This window comes from Cebus imitator, unplaced genomic scaffold (assembly GCF_001604975.1).
Source record: "Cebus imitator isolate Cc_AM_T3 unplaced genomic scaffold, Cebus_imitator-1.0 Scaffold424, whole genome shotgun sequence".
Taxonomy (NCBI): Eukaryota; Metazoa; Chordata; class Mammalia; order Primates; family Cebidae; genus Cebus; species Cebus imitator.
This window is the reverse complement of record NW_016107739.1, coordinates 15,482-29,316: the sequence shown is the minus strand read 5'-3', so window position 1 is coordinate 29,316 and position 13,835 is coordinate 15,482. Positions and strand designations below refer to the sequence as shown.

Sequence of the window (13,835 nt, the reverse complement as noted above, 5' to 3'; positions counted from 1 at the left end):
AAATATAAATTATTGATGCTACTATTTTTATTTAATTTTCAATACAACTGATTAGAATTTCTGATCTTTAAAAGCAAAGAGAAAAGTTTTATTTCTGCCATTTCTCTCTTTTTAAAAAAATAAAAATATGATATATAGTACCATGCCCTGGATATGGAGCCTGTTTAGTAAAAGTCTTGGAATAAGGAATGACTTATCTTTTCTCCATCACCTTTCTGAGATCAATAGGGCTTAACAGATTGAGGACGGTTAACAGACAGGAGCTAATTTCACCTCATGCTTTAACATACAGATACAATCTAACGTTCCTGCTCAAGAGGGAAAACATTGCAATATATATATTTGAATGTTGCTTCTCTTCAAATATATATGTATATGTATCTGTATATACACGATGTGTGTTTGTATATGTGTTTGTGTATAAAATCCTAATGTCTTCTCTACAGTGCTATCTAGTTACTAAAATTGATCAAAGTTACATTAAACTAGATGTAGTCTCAAACAGAGCCAAGTTGTATAGCTCTGCAACTAGATCAAATTATAAGCGTTTGGTATAAACCTCTTTTTATTGTTTTTGTGAACATATTTCTTCATATTATATGCAGGGAATGTGCTTCTTAATTTGCCAGTCAATTAAAATGTGCTTTGATAAAGAGTAAAAAAGAGTCAGCATTATCTCTGAGGACAAATGTGTATCCCTTAATGTAACAGTCTATTTAAAACATGGTTTGATTAATGCCAAGTCCTCAGAAGGTATGTTTAAGGGAAAAACAGCTAGGGTTATCAAACTAGAAATTCTTGTCAAAAAAGATCAGTTCCCATTTCATTTCAACCATTTATCTTTGTAGTTGGTAATGTTTTCATATCTTAACAAGATTTTATAAATGAAATTCTTTTGATATCCTTTCAAAAGACACTTAATAAAGTAGTGGAACCAACATTTTTTTTTTAATCCACTGGTCCTGGTAACTGGGAATGGTTTGCAGAGAATAGGAAAATTGCTTCTCTTCGAACATGCTCAGTAGGGATGAATGGTTAAATTCAATTTTTTCGTACTTGCATTTCATTTAAAAACAAATCTCTCCCTTCCCTCAGACTTGCCTTTCACAAATCTGAGCCAAGTCTATGAAGAGCAGTAAACCAAAAAAAATGAGACATTATTTTAGGTTGTAGGGAATCTATTACAGTGGAAAAATGCTGAATTCTGAATCTGAAAACCTGAGATAAAATTTCTACCTTCATGTTGTAATTGGGTCCTTGGGAAAGTTACTTAAGGACTAGAAGTTTAATGATAACTGTCTCAATTTTTCTATCCACAAAGTAGAGGATAATAAAATCTTCCCTTCTTGTTTCACAGGCTTGTAGGTAAAATTCAAAAAAGATCATTATCCACATTATTGTTAACATTTCTGAGTGCTTCATCTGAATAAAAAATAAATGCAACATATGTAGTGTTTATTAGAGACCCACTCATAAACACGATAAGAAATGTTCTATCTGCATTTTGTGGTCAAGGAAACAGAGTTTCAGAGAAGTTAATAGACTTGCCCAAGGTTAAAAGTCAATAAATGATACAGTCAGGATTAGAATTCAAGCAAATACTGAAGTCTGTGCAGTACACAATACTACCTTCCATGGTCATGGACATACTTGCACTTAGGAAATCATAAAACACTAGGCAAATGCATATGAATTACTATTTACAATTCAAGTAGGAGCGTAGAATGAGATAAAGTAACTGGCAATGTGACTGCTATTTTATAAGATCTTCATAGGTGATATTTAGTACAATGTCAGTGTTGATCTTGATTTTTATTATTGTTAAAACTTCAGGGCCAAGTAAGGTGGCTTACGCCTATAAGCCTAGCACTTTGGGAGGCCGAGGCAGGCACATCACCTGAGGTCAGGAGTTCAAGACCAGCCTGACCAACATGGTGAAAACCTGTCTCTACTAAAAGTACAAAAATTAGCCCGGTATGGTGGCAGGCACCTGCAATCCCAGCTACTCGGGAGACTGAGGCAGAATTGCCTGAACCTAGGAGGTAGAGGTTGCTGTGAGCCAACATTGCACCACTGACTCCAGCCTGGGTGACAGAGCAAGACTGCCTCAAAAACAAAACAAAACAACAACACATAAAAAAAAAATTCAAAGAAGAGAAACTACTCTGCTAGCCTCCACCCCATAAAGTTAGAAAGAGGTATGTAGTCAATCTTCTTACTCAGCTGTAACTTTACTGTCCTTTCCCCCTCCCAGCACATGCAAATTATGCTAATTTATGCCCTGGATTGGTATAGAACTTAAAAAAAAATCTCTCTAATGTATTTCTCAAATATTTGTTGAATATCTATTCTGATTCATTTCCTTATCCATTGTGTAAAAACTCTACATTAGAAGACAGAATAAGCTAAGGCTATTATGAAGCTATAAGCTGAGTATCTTATGGGAGTTCAGAGGAGGAGCCAAGAGCCTCAAAGAAAGTGACAGATATCCCCTGGAAAAGAAGATGGTGAGAATATTCTAAATTATGAACTAGTACAAGCAAAGGTGAGAAGAACAAAGAAAAAGGGTGTATATGAGCTGAGGGTATATGTGTTAGACAGGCTTGTGTTCTAGGCCATCAGGTGTGCACCAGCATAACGGGAAGTGGGACATGGAAGGATGTGATAGAAGAGGCAAGTACCTTCACAGAAGATTCTGGGCAAAAAGAGGTCAGTAAGACCAGCCTATGCAGCTCAAATGCTAGTGCCCTCATCTGTGTACTTAAAGTGTCCTATAAAGTACTATCAGGAGAACTCCTGATATGTCCCTGAAATATGTCTAATCGCCAAAGGACAGTAAATCCACTAATGTTCTGAAACTGCAGTACTCTCTTTAACCTTCACTCTTCTACTCTTCACTCAGGATCAGTCAAAAGGTATTCCCGGTGCATCTGGAATCCTCAGAGCCAGTAAGACCATGGCCACCTCCTCAGTGTCTAAGGGCTACTTTGTTTTTAAGCCAAACTCCAAAAACAGAAAGATCTCTGTGCCAATAGAGAACTATTTAACACAGGGAAAAATGGGTCCAATAACAGTAAGCTTCAATTCAAAACTTATCAGTTGATATGGCAGCAGATGAAATCTGAAAATGAGTGACTACAAGACGAATTAAATAAAATCTTGTTTGACAATCTAATTGAATTTCTGCAAAATCTCATTCGAGATTCCAGAGGAATTCAAGAGACTTGGGCTGTCAAATAAAACTCAGAGAAATTCCAAGTGCTGCTTTCGTTCTTGGTGTGAATGTCACAGATCATGATTTAACATTCAGAAGTCTAACAGAGGCCCTACAGAATAATGTCACACCATATGTAGCCTTATTGCAAGCTAAAGACTGTGCAGATATGAAACATTTTTTGCAAAATTTGGTCTCACAGTTGATGCACTGTTGTGGAGATACAGAATCCAAAGCGGGAAAAGTGTGTGGGTCACCCAGAGAAAGACATATTATTCAATGGGTTCACTTTCCAGTTGGTATATGACTGTCATACAGAAGACAGACGCAAACATACCAAGCAAAAAGAAGACTACTTCTAGCCAGTGGCACTCTCCTTCTGTGTGCTTATCTTAAAGGATATGGAAAGCTTTGCCACAAAATTACTGCAAGACTTCATAATTATCAGCAGTCAATATCTGCATGAATTTCCACTAATACTCATTTTTGTAATTGCCACATCTCCTCTTATCATCCACTGATTGCTTCCTCATGCAGCATCATCTCTATTGTGCATAGAACTGTTCCAGTCTTGCAAGGAGCACCTGACTATGGTGCTCGATAAGCTACTTCTTACAACTCAGTTTACCTTTAAAATAAATGAAAAAGTATTACAGGTTCTGACCAACATCTTTTTGTATCATGATTTCTCAATTCGAAACTTTATTAAAGGACTTCAGCTTTCTCTACTGGAGCATTTCTATTCCCAGGACTTAAGTGTCCTGTACTATAATCTTCCAGAAGCCCAAAAAGAATACATTTTTTTAATCAAATAATCAATGTGAAAACATGTGCCATCTTCCATCTTTTAGGAGGTACATGGAAAAGCAAGCTTCAGAAAAGCAAGTTGTGCTCTTGACTAATGAGAGATGTTTGAAGGAAGAAACACAGTTATTACTAGAAAACCTGCATGTTTATCATATGAATTACTTCCTGAACTTGAGATGTCTTCATAAGTTCACCTCTTCTCTTCCCAAGCATCCACTAGGTCGACAGATCAGAGAGTTGTGCTGCACATGTTTAGAAAAGAACATATGGGATTCAGAGGAGTATGCATCAGTCTTGCAGCTGCTGAGGATGTTGGCAAAGGATGAACGGATGACCATACTTGAGAAACGTTTCAAAGTTTTTAAGTCTTCTTGTGCAAAGCACCTTGGCAGCACAGATGAGAGAATAGAGGAGTGCCTGGCCCTGTTTCAGAGCCTCGATCGAACCAAAGAGGAAGAAGACGATTCTGGGTCACAGCCAAAGGTGCTTCAGAAGCCAGACCTTTATCATCTTCAGAAGTCCTTACTAGAAATGACGGAGTTAAGAAGAAGTAAGAAGCAAACCAGATTTGAAGTACTCAGAGAAAATGTGAACTTCATTGACTGTCTAGTGAGAGAATACCTTCTATCTCCTGAGACACAGCCTCTCCATAAGGCAGTGTATTTCAGCACTGCCCATGCCCTTCCTGAGCATTCAAATGCTGCTCCACGAATTGCCCTCCACACTGCACGCAACAATCCTATTATCTAAAGGATAAAGCACTAAAAAGTGAAGAAGATTGCATTCCAAACATTGCCCCAGACATCTGTGTAGCATGTAAACTGCACCTAGAGTGTAGCAGGCTAATCAACCTTGTGGACTGATCAGAGCTTTTTACAACAGTTGTGACAGCTGCTGAAAAAATGGATGTAAATTCTGCAACCTCAGAAGAAACGAATGAAATTATCCATGCTTGGTTTATCAGAGCTGCTTCTGAACCAGAGCTTTTACGATTTATAAAACCTACCAAACAGAAGACTGACCATGTGGTACGGCTAACACAGGGAGGCTGCCAGAAAGCAAGTGAGCAAAGCCAGGACTATAACATTTAGCTCAAGACAGAAAGGTGACCAGTCATATTCACATACATTAGTGGAGCCTGTTTGGGGGATAAATATGTAATCCTCATGTGATGTTTAACCAGAAGAGTACATTGCTAATCCCAAACAGGCATGTCAAAACACCTGTGGAGTACTTTAGAATTCAAATAATATATAACTAAAACTGCTCATACATGTTACTGTACTTTCCACAAAGTCATTACTAAATTGTGAGTAAATTACTCTTCAACTCATAGTATACAAATGTAATAAATTCCTTTATCCAAGAGCATACATTTTAAAAAATGGTATTCCTTTTGACTTACCAGTACCTGAAGAATATTTTCAGAATGAACATGGTTAAGGTACTTTTGCTGATTATAAAATAGCCAGTTCTTTATCGGAGATGGAGTCTTCTCTTAGTCAGTGGCTTAGGTTGGATAACTGCATATTATTTCAACTTAATCTTTTATTTCAGTGATGATCCTGCCAAATCTCATGTTGGCATGACCAAAATTTCAGGATAGGGCTTGAGATGAATGGTGTGCCTCTGAGCTCCCATAGTCAGAAACTCCATAGTTTGTGAAGGAAACCTGGGATGAACTCAGCTGGCAGAAGCTTTTTTTTTTTAAAGCCTACCATCAAACACTTTTTTTTTTAATTTTACTTTAGATTCTGGGGCATATGTGCAGATCATGTAGGACTGTTGCATAGATACACACATGGCAATGTGGTTTGCTGCCTCCATCCCCCTGTCACCTACATCTGGGATTTCTCCCCATGAGCTGGCAGAGCTTTTAACAACACATTCAGAGTGAGTCCAGCTTGCCCTCGCATGGTGGCAACAGCTCAGCAGTGCTAACAGGAGTAATAACTCACATTTGTCTGTAAGAAAATAGAACTAGAAGTCATAGACAGAAAATAAATCAAGGTGGAAGGAGCTAACTTCGGCCTCACTCTTTTTTTTATTCACAATATCATGAGTATTCGATATTTTAAGGAAACCTACTCTTTCAGAAGAAGGGAAGAAGATAGTGTCCCAACCACTGTGTGCCAAGCATTGTGCAGAAACTTTCCCATGAAAGTTCCCTTTTAATCTTCATATCTTGGTAAGTTAATTTACTCTCATTTTACAGATTACATTGTATGAGTCTCCAAAGGCTAAAAGACTTGCCCCTGGTCACATGATTAGTAGGTGATAGAGTAAGCTTCCAAATCCAGCGTATGTCATAGTACATACTGACTGTGTTAACTGACCTGCAAAGCACTAGGTCACTGCCTTGAACAAAATTATTTCTGAGATGTGGCTTCAGATACAATTTCCATGTCTTCTTAGCCCCTTACCATATAAGTGTGGACAATTCTATTCAGTAAGGTACTGAGTAGCTTTTATGTGGCAGGTATACTAGATATCAGAGGTACAATGTTGTATGACGTTATAGACGGGTGTTATATGCTCCAAAGTTTACATGTTAAAATCCTAACCCCCAATGTGACAGTATAAGAAGCTGAGACCTTTGGGTGGCGATTAGGTCATGAGAGTAGAGACTGCATAAATGTGATTGGTGCCCTTACAAAAGAGACCCAGAGAGTTTCCTCATTTCTTCTGCTACAAGAGTACACAGAGAGAAGATTGCCATCAATGAACGAGGAAGCTGGCCCTTATCAGAAACTGAATATCTAGTACCTTGATCTTAGACTTCTCAGCCTCCAGAACTGTGATGAATAAATGTTTGCTGCGTGCTTGTCGTTTAAGCTGCCCAGTCTATGGTATTTTTGTTATAGCAACTTGAATGGACTAAGGACAGATGAGGACCATTTTTGCCCCCACTTATTTTGTTATTTCTTCCACATATATTTAGCCTGTATCTGCCAAGTACTGAACTTAGGTTCTTAGAGCACAACAGTGAATGAAACAGCCACAATTGCTGGAATGGCTTATAGTTCAATGAGGCTCATTGCCTTTGGAAGTGGTGATTATAACCTCTGGCTGGTGATACATACTCTTCACTTCTGGTTGAGGTGAGGGATTTTTACTTACTGATATACTTTTTCATTTATTTAATCATACATTTATAAGACATCTGTAATAAAATTAAAGCTAAAGAAAGAAAATGAAACTGAATATTTCAGAATTTAGTGGATCTTCTGGTCAAGATCTTTCAAAAATCTATGCTTTTATCTGAACTAATGCTTAAGAAACCATTTTCAGTAAGAGTACATTCACTGATTCTATTTCTTAAGGAGTTTTTTCCTATGAAGAAAACCTATCTCAAAATGGTAGTCAGTTATTGGCCAAAGAATACATTTATCTACCCTTTCTGCTAGAAGTTTTCTTTTCTTTTCTTTTTTTTTTTTGAGACAGAGTCTTGTTCTGTTGCCTGGCGCCAGGCTGGAGTGCAGTGGCGCGATCTTGTCTTTGGAACCTCCACTTCCCAGGTTCAAGCAATTCTCCTGCCTCAGCCTCCCGAGTAGCTGGGACCACAGGTGCTTGCCACCATGCCCAGCTAATTTTTATATTTTTTAGTAGAGACGGGGTTTTACCATGATCTCGATCTCTTGACCTTGTGATCCGCCCACCTTGCCTCCCAAAGTGCTGGGATTATAGACTTGAGCCACCGCGCCTGGCCTCTGCTAGAAGTTTTCTAAAAACACCATTGAGAAAATAGAATCTGAGCAATGAAGAGTTAATCCCAAATCAAATTAAGAATATTTTTTTAAAACTTAACAAAGCCATCAGTGGCATAGAAACACAACATATAATGCATTATATATTTACAAAGTAAGAGTCAATGTTAAGGGTGGATAAGATGGCTCTTTACATAAATAGCATGTTTATCTAATCAGCATGTACGAGTGTCTCTCCAGTGAAACCATACTATATATTTTCAATTCAGACATTATACTTAGCAGAGTAGAAAAATGATTATGGAAAACGGTTTAATATCTTTAGAATAAATAGGTTCTGGTAAACTTATCAAAGAGAAAAAGATTTGGGGATGGTTTACAGATTTCTTTTACAAACTGATGATGAATTTCTTGGAGTCCTCTACCTGCTACGAACAATAATAAAAATCATTATCTTGACTGTTTATAAGTACCAAGTCATTAAAAGGAAAGTCACTAGAGGTGGAAGTGTTGACTGGGAAGGGACACAAGGAAACTTTCTGGTTTGATAGAAATGTCCTGTGTCTTGATAGGGCTGGATGTTATGCATATGAATTAATTTGTCAGAAATGATGAGACTATGTTTTTAAGCTCTGTGCCTTTCACTCTATATAAATTATAACTCAATAAAAGTACAAGCAAAAATTTAAAAATTAACTGTGGTAAAAGAAAAGACTTCTTGCTTTTTCTCAAAATCCTGGCTTGTACCTTGTTTATACCCTCTGTCTCACATTATGCAAAGGCATCTCAGGAAACTGAACATCAGCCTGTGGCTTGCTCTGGACTGTGGGCTTATGCCTTACGCCACGGCCATATTTTACTGCTGCGTTGGCAGAATGTAGAACTGATTGTGTGCAGATGTGCTCATGTGCACACACGTGTGTGTGTTCACATTGTGTATATGCACCTGAATGTGTTCCATTCCTTTTTTGAGCCCTAATTCCTCCTTTTATCTAAAGGGAATAGTAATATTGACTCTGTCTTACTAAGAAAACCTGTGATTTGGTTCAGTGAGATTGCAAATTTGAAAGAGCTTCCAAAACTCTTAACACTGATGATCGTGTTAAATTATTTTTTACTGATTGAAAAACGGATGTGTTGAGAGGAGGGTGTAAATAAGGAGTTATGTGTCCCTAAATTACCTATTAACTTTCTTCCCCTCAAAATTCCCAGGGTTTCTCTTTGTCAGCTAACGCTTCAGCAGGTAATGCAATTTATGGCTGCTGCTCCTTTCTTCATAATCAAAAAAGGTGTCCTATTATCTCCTGAGCAGCACATATTTATTGACTGCCTACAATATGCTATTTTTACAGAGATTCTAGAGACTCAATATTCCCCCCACCCCCGGGTCAGTGGTACAGCTAGGTTCCTAAGCAAACTAAGCTAAAGATCAACCTTACTGAGATCAGTTGTGTGGCCACTTTCCCCTGATCTCAAGTGTCTTTTCTGTACCAAGCATGTGTCTTCAACCTGGATGAGTTCCTCACTTTTGGAAATTGAAATAATTTCCAAGGTTTTTGTCTTCAAAGCTTGATCTCAATCTGCTGAAAGGGGTGGAGTGTATGTTTTTCAAACAAATAATGCATTGGGGCCCTTATTCCAGTTTCCTCGGAAGTATTTGAGTTGCTAGGATATGGGGAGTTATGATTGGAATATCCATTCCAATGGCAACTTTCCTTCCATGAAGCTTTTCTGTAAAGAATTTGCTTTTGTATACCTTTACAACTATAAAAGTTTTAGTTGAGTACTTGGAAATTTAGTGAACCTACTCTCAAGGGTAATCAGAAGAGATTAAAATAAGGATTGGAAATCTCAAAAGAGTCAATATAGAGCTAGAACCAAAGTGTTTTTATTTTTATTTATTATTATTATTTTCTAAATAAAGCCTTGGGCAATATTTAAAAAAAAAAAAAAAAGTAGAAGCCTCTGTGTGCTGGGAGAGAGAGCCCTAAGGCTAAGCATACAAGCTTTGACCAGAGCTTCTCAGTAGCCAAGTTCAGAATACAACCTTGGTATCTGAAGTATGCTCAGCTACTTACCAGTCACCCAGAACTTTTTCCATCCCAAATATTCACAGTTCCTATGTGTTTTTGAAATTTTGAAATATTCTAATCATAAAAACAGAAAGACATTACCATTATATGAAGGAAAGACACAAAAACAAATGCCTCTTGCCCTTCATCATGCGCACAAAACAAATGTACAAGGCTGTGCTAGAGGCTGCAGGGAGCTGAAACCCTGAAACTTCTAAGAGGTAGTAAATGAAAATTAATTGCACAGAGGCCATTCTAATTTAGTATGCATAAAACAGAGTTAGTGCTATCTATATTGAGTGTTCTGTCTTTACTGTTATATTTTAGTAAACACAAAAATTAAGTTTTTCCTAGTTTTACTCCTGATCACTTTGCTACTAAGTCTTTATTTTTTTATAATGTCTTAAGTTCTTGAAATATAAATTATTCTTCCATGACATTTTTCAGAAACCTAATCCTAATGATTAGAAAGTAAGGATTATATTGTATTATAAAATGTGTTATTATTGTGGTTGTGTGGGCAGAAATGAGAATTACATATTGTGATAAATATGGAAGCAATTACAGCTTACAGTCTTCCTGAGCCTCAGTTTCCTTATCTGTGATATTTGTGCATGTGAGGGAAGGTGATAGACTTAGTTAAAGCCTCTTCCACCCCTAACTTCTCAGTCTATTCACATTTCTCACAACTCTAAGTACAAGAAAGCAACTTCATAGACAAGAATGCTAGTTCTTTCTCATTAAGATTAAATTTACATTTAGAAAGTGTGAAGTTTAGGAAAAAATAATTGCTAGAAAAACAGAAAAAGCAATGATATTTTTATGTCACTTCATTTACTTCCTTTTTATGAAATCGAATAATTCTAAATTTATTAGCAAGACATTCATGATTTCCATTATATTTCTGTAAATTCCTTTTCTAATCCCATTTGTCCACTTATCCTGAAACAGGCAATCAACTCACTTGTTCAAGTAATATGCTGGGGATTGCCCCCCCGCCCAGTTACTTGTGTATTTTCTCTTCCCATCCAGGAAAGCCCTTTCTTCTGTCTGCTTACAGAAATCATACCCGTCCTTTATGATTGAAGATCAAACACTCACTTTTTTTAAATTGGATCTTTCTAATTAGACCAATCTTCCTTCTCTTTCAATCTCTAAGCATCTTAGAAGCACAGCCTATTAATGTTGAAGGGTTTGTTTTATTATTTTTTATATTAAAGTAAAAATATCATATAGAGTAGTCTCTGTTTATCCCCCCAGGGGATATGTTCTGAGAACGCCAGTGAATGCCTGAAACCATAAATAGTACTAAATCCCATTTATAAATTTTTCCCATATATACATACCTATGATAAAGTTTAATTTGTAAATTAGGCACAGTAAGAAATTAACAAAAATAGCTAATAATAAGGTAGGACAAATACAACAACACACTGCAATAGCAGTTCTGTGAATGTAGCCTCCCCACTCTCTATCAACCTGTCTTACTATACTGCACTCAGCTATTTTAAGACCATGGCTGACCATGGGTAACTGAAACCACTGAAAGTGAAATTGTAGATAAGGGGCTACTATACTTTCTTCTTACATTAAGAGCCTTTGAGGCTAAAATTCAGGTCTTCTTGTTTGTACTTTTTTATACTTACACTTCAACCAAGTATTTAGCAAAATGCTTTAACAATGTCTTAAAAATAGTACCAGAGTAAGGTCAGGAATTTTGAGTTCCAGTTTTATGCCCTTTATCAACTAATTATGCAGCCATACACATATTATTTAAACTCTATTAACCTCAATTATCTCATGTAATATAAGGATAAAAACAGCCACTCCACATAGAGGATTAAATGCCAAGAGCTTTTAAAATTCTGAAATACTATATTACTTTAAGAATGAAAGTTATTAAGGTTGTTCTTATAATTTTATTATTACAGTAGTCACTCAATGACTACTAAATGTGTCTTTAAAAATGAAAAAGCAAAAATAAGTAGATAATAAATGTCATGTTTGAATTCAGTTATGAGAGAATGGAAAGACTATATTCATTTATTTTGTCTCTCTCCCCAAACTGTATTAAAATAAAATTAAAGGAAATTTTTAGTAGTTAAAAAAGCAACATTACAAGAGAAAAATGAGGAGACAAGAGCAGACAAGGGATTTCTATGAACTTTTGGAAATTTGAAAGTGGATGAAGGAGTAATAACTTTCATAGCAGAGCAGGGATCATTATACCCTCTAAACCTGGAGAAGGATATGTCAAGGAGAAACAGAGGATGTTCCCTAGGATCCCAGGAAAGACTCACAGCTTATGGCACCTAGGGAGGTGTCAATGAAGAAGGGATAGAAATGAAAATAGGGATGAAAAGGAAACTACCGTGCGCATAGCAGTTTTTCTTCATATCCCCTCTGCCTTCTGTATTCCTGTGGTCAGACATTATTTCATTCCTATTCTCTTCTCCTTCCATTCCTCCAATCCCAGGAGACCACAGGTTTATACGCTAAGAAGCTGAACCTGAGAGGTTCTAGACTTGAGAGTACCAGGCACAGGGGAGGATGGAGGTCAGATGTGGGACAAACAATATAGGGAGATGAAGTGAATGTCTGCATTTTGTGTGGTAATGGTAGTGCTCCCAGCTTCCTTTCTTTCCCTGCTCCTAAATGCAAGGAATAAGGTAATGCCTCTCTGGAAAAAGTAAAGGAGAGAGTTCAGGGATATAACACACAGATAAAGACATATGGGGTTCTCCAATTGGGTTAGGGGCATGGGTAAAAAACAGACACAAAGCAAAACAAAACAAAAACCCTTTTTTGTCATCTCATTTCTCTAAAGTGAAGCAGAGAAGTTCAGACCAACTCGTCCCCGCTTGCCATCCCACCACAAAGAGAATCTCTAATTTGCTTTTTACTCTCTCATATTTAAATATGAAGTAGCATTTAATGAAGGAATATCTTCAATTTGAGGAGAAAGGTTAGGAGACAGGAAAAGAGGGAGACAGAGAGGAAAGGAACAGGAACTATAAATGAACAGAAATGAAAATATCAAATAAAATTATAATATATTTAGAGATATAAAATAAAAGGCTGAATTGGTGAAATAAGTACAGGATATGATTAAAAAGGTATAATAAGAAAAATGTAAAAATCAGTAAATTAAAATTATGATTACTTCAATGAAAAAAATTCAAAAATAAGATTCCAATTTTTTTTGCAAAATTTGTACTAAAAAGTAAATTTGGAAAGTTAGCATAGAAAATAAGAAAGTGAGATCATTTGAGAAGCTCTAACATCCAACAAATAGAGTACAAGTTTGTTTTTCTGCAACTAGCTAAACACAGAGATAAATATTTCTAGTTCGACTGAGACTTCTGTTGATTGCAAAATCAATGCCAGCTATAAATCAGCTCATCTATAACTTGTCTATTCCTCACTATATAAGTAGAAGTCAAGAACACCCTGCCAAGACTCTCTGATCTTGGGATCTAGGGGACTCTTCCTATTGCTATAATGTGAATACAGTAAATGTCTTTACTGGATTTTTTTTTTTTTTTTTTGTCAACGGAAACAACTAAATTAAAAAGAAGTGAATAGAATACATTGTCCAAAAAAAATGAAAAATAGAAGTCTCCAGACTGTGGTCCCAGAGGGTCCAACTCAATAGGTAAAGAAATATTCATGTGAATGTCATTGAAAGTAAAAAGAAGATCCTTGAAAGCTTCCATAGACAATAAAAACAAGTCATCTACTGTCTAAGTCCATTTTGTTCTGCTATGACAAACTACTCAAAACTGGGTAATTTGTGAAGTACAGACATTTATTTCTCACAGTTCTTGAGGCTGGGAAATTCCAGACCAAGACACCAGCATATTCCTCATCTGGTGAGGACCTAGTCTCTGCTTTCAAAATGGTGCCTTGAACATTGCATCTTCTGGCAGGAAGGGATACTGTGTCTTCATGTGGCAAAAGGCAGAAGGGCAAAAATGGCTGAACTATCTTCATCAGACTCTTTTATAAAAGCATGTAATCTCATTCAGAAGAGAG

General features: G+C 36.6%; 1 pseudogene; it reads left to right on the top strand.

The window, feature by feature from the left end:
* The first annotated feature begins 2,949 nt into the window (after nucleotides 1–2,949).
* Nucleotides 2,950–5,112, top strand: LOC108290124 (annotated as a pseudogene).
* Nucleotides 5,113–13,835: the final 8,723 nt, after the last annotated feature.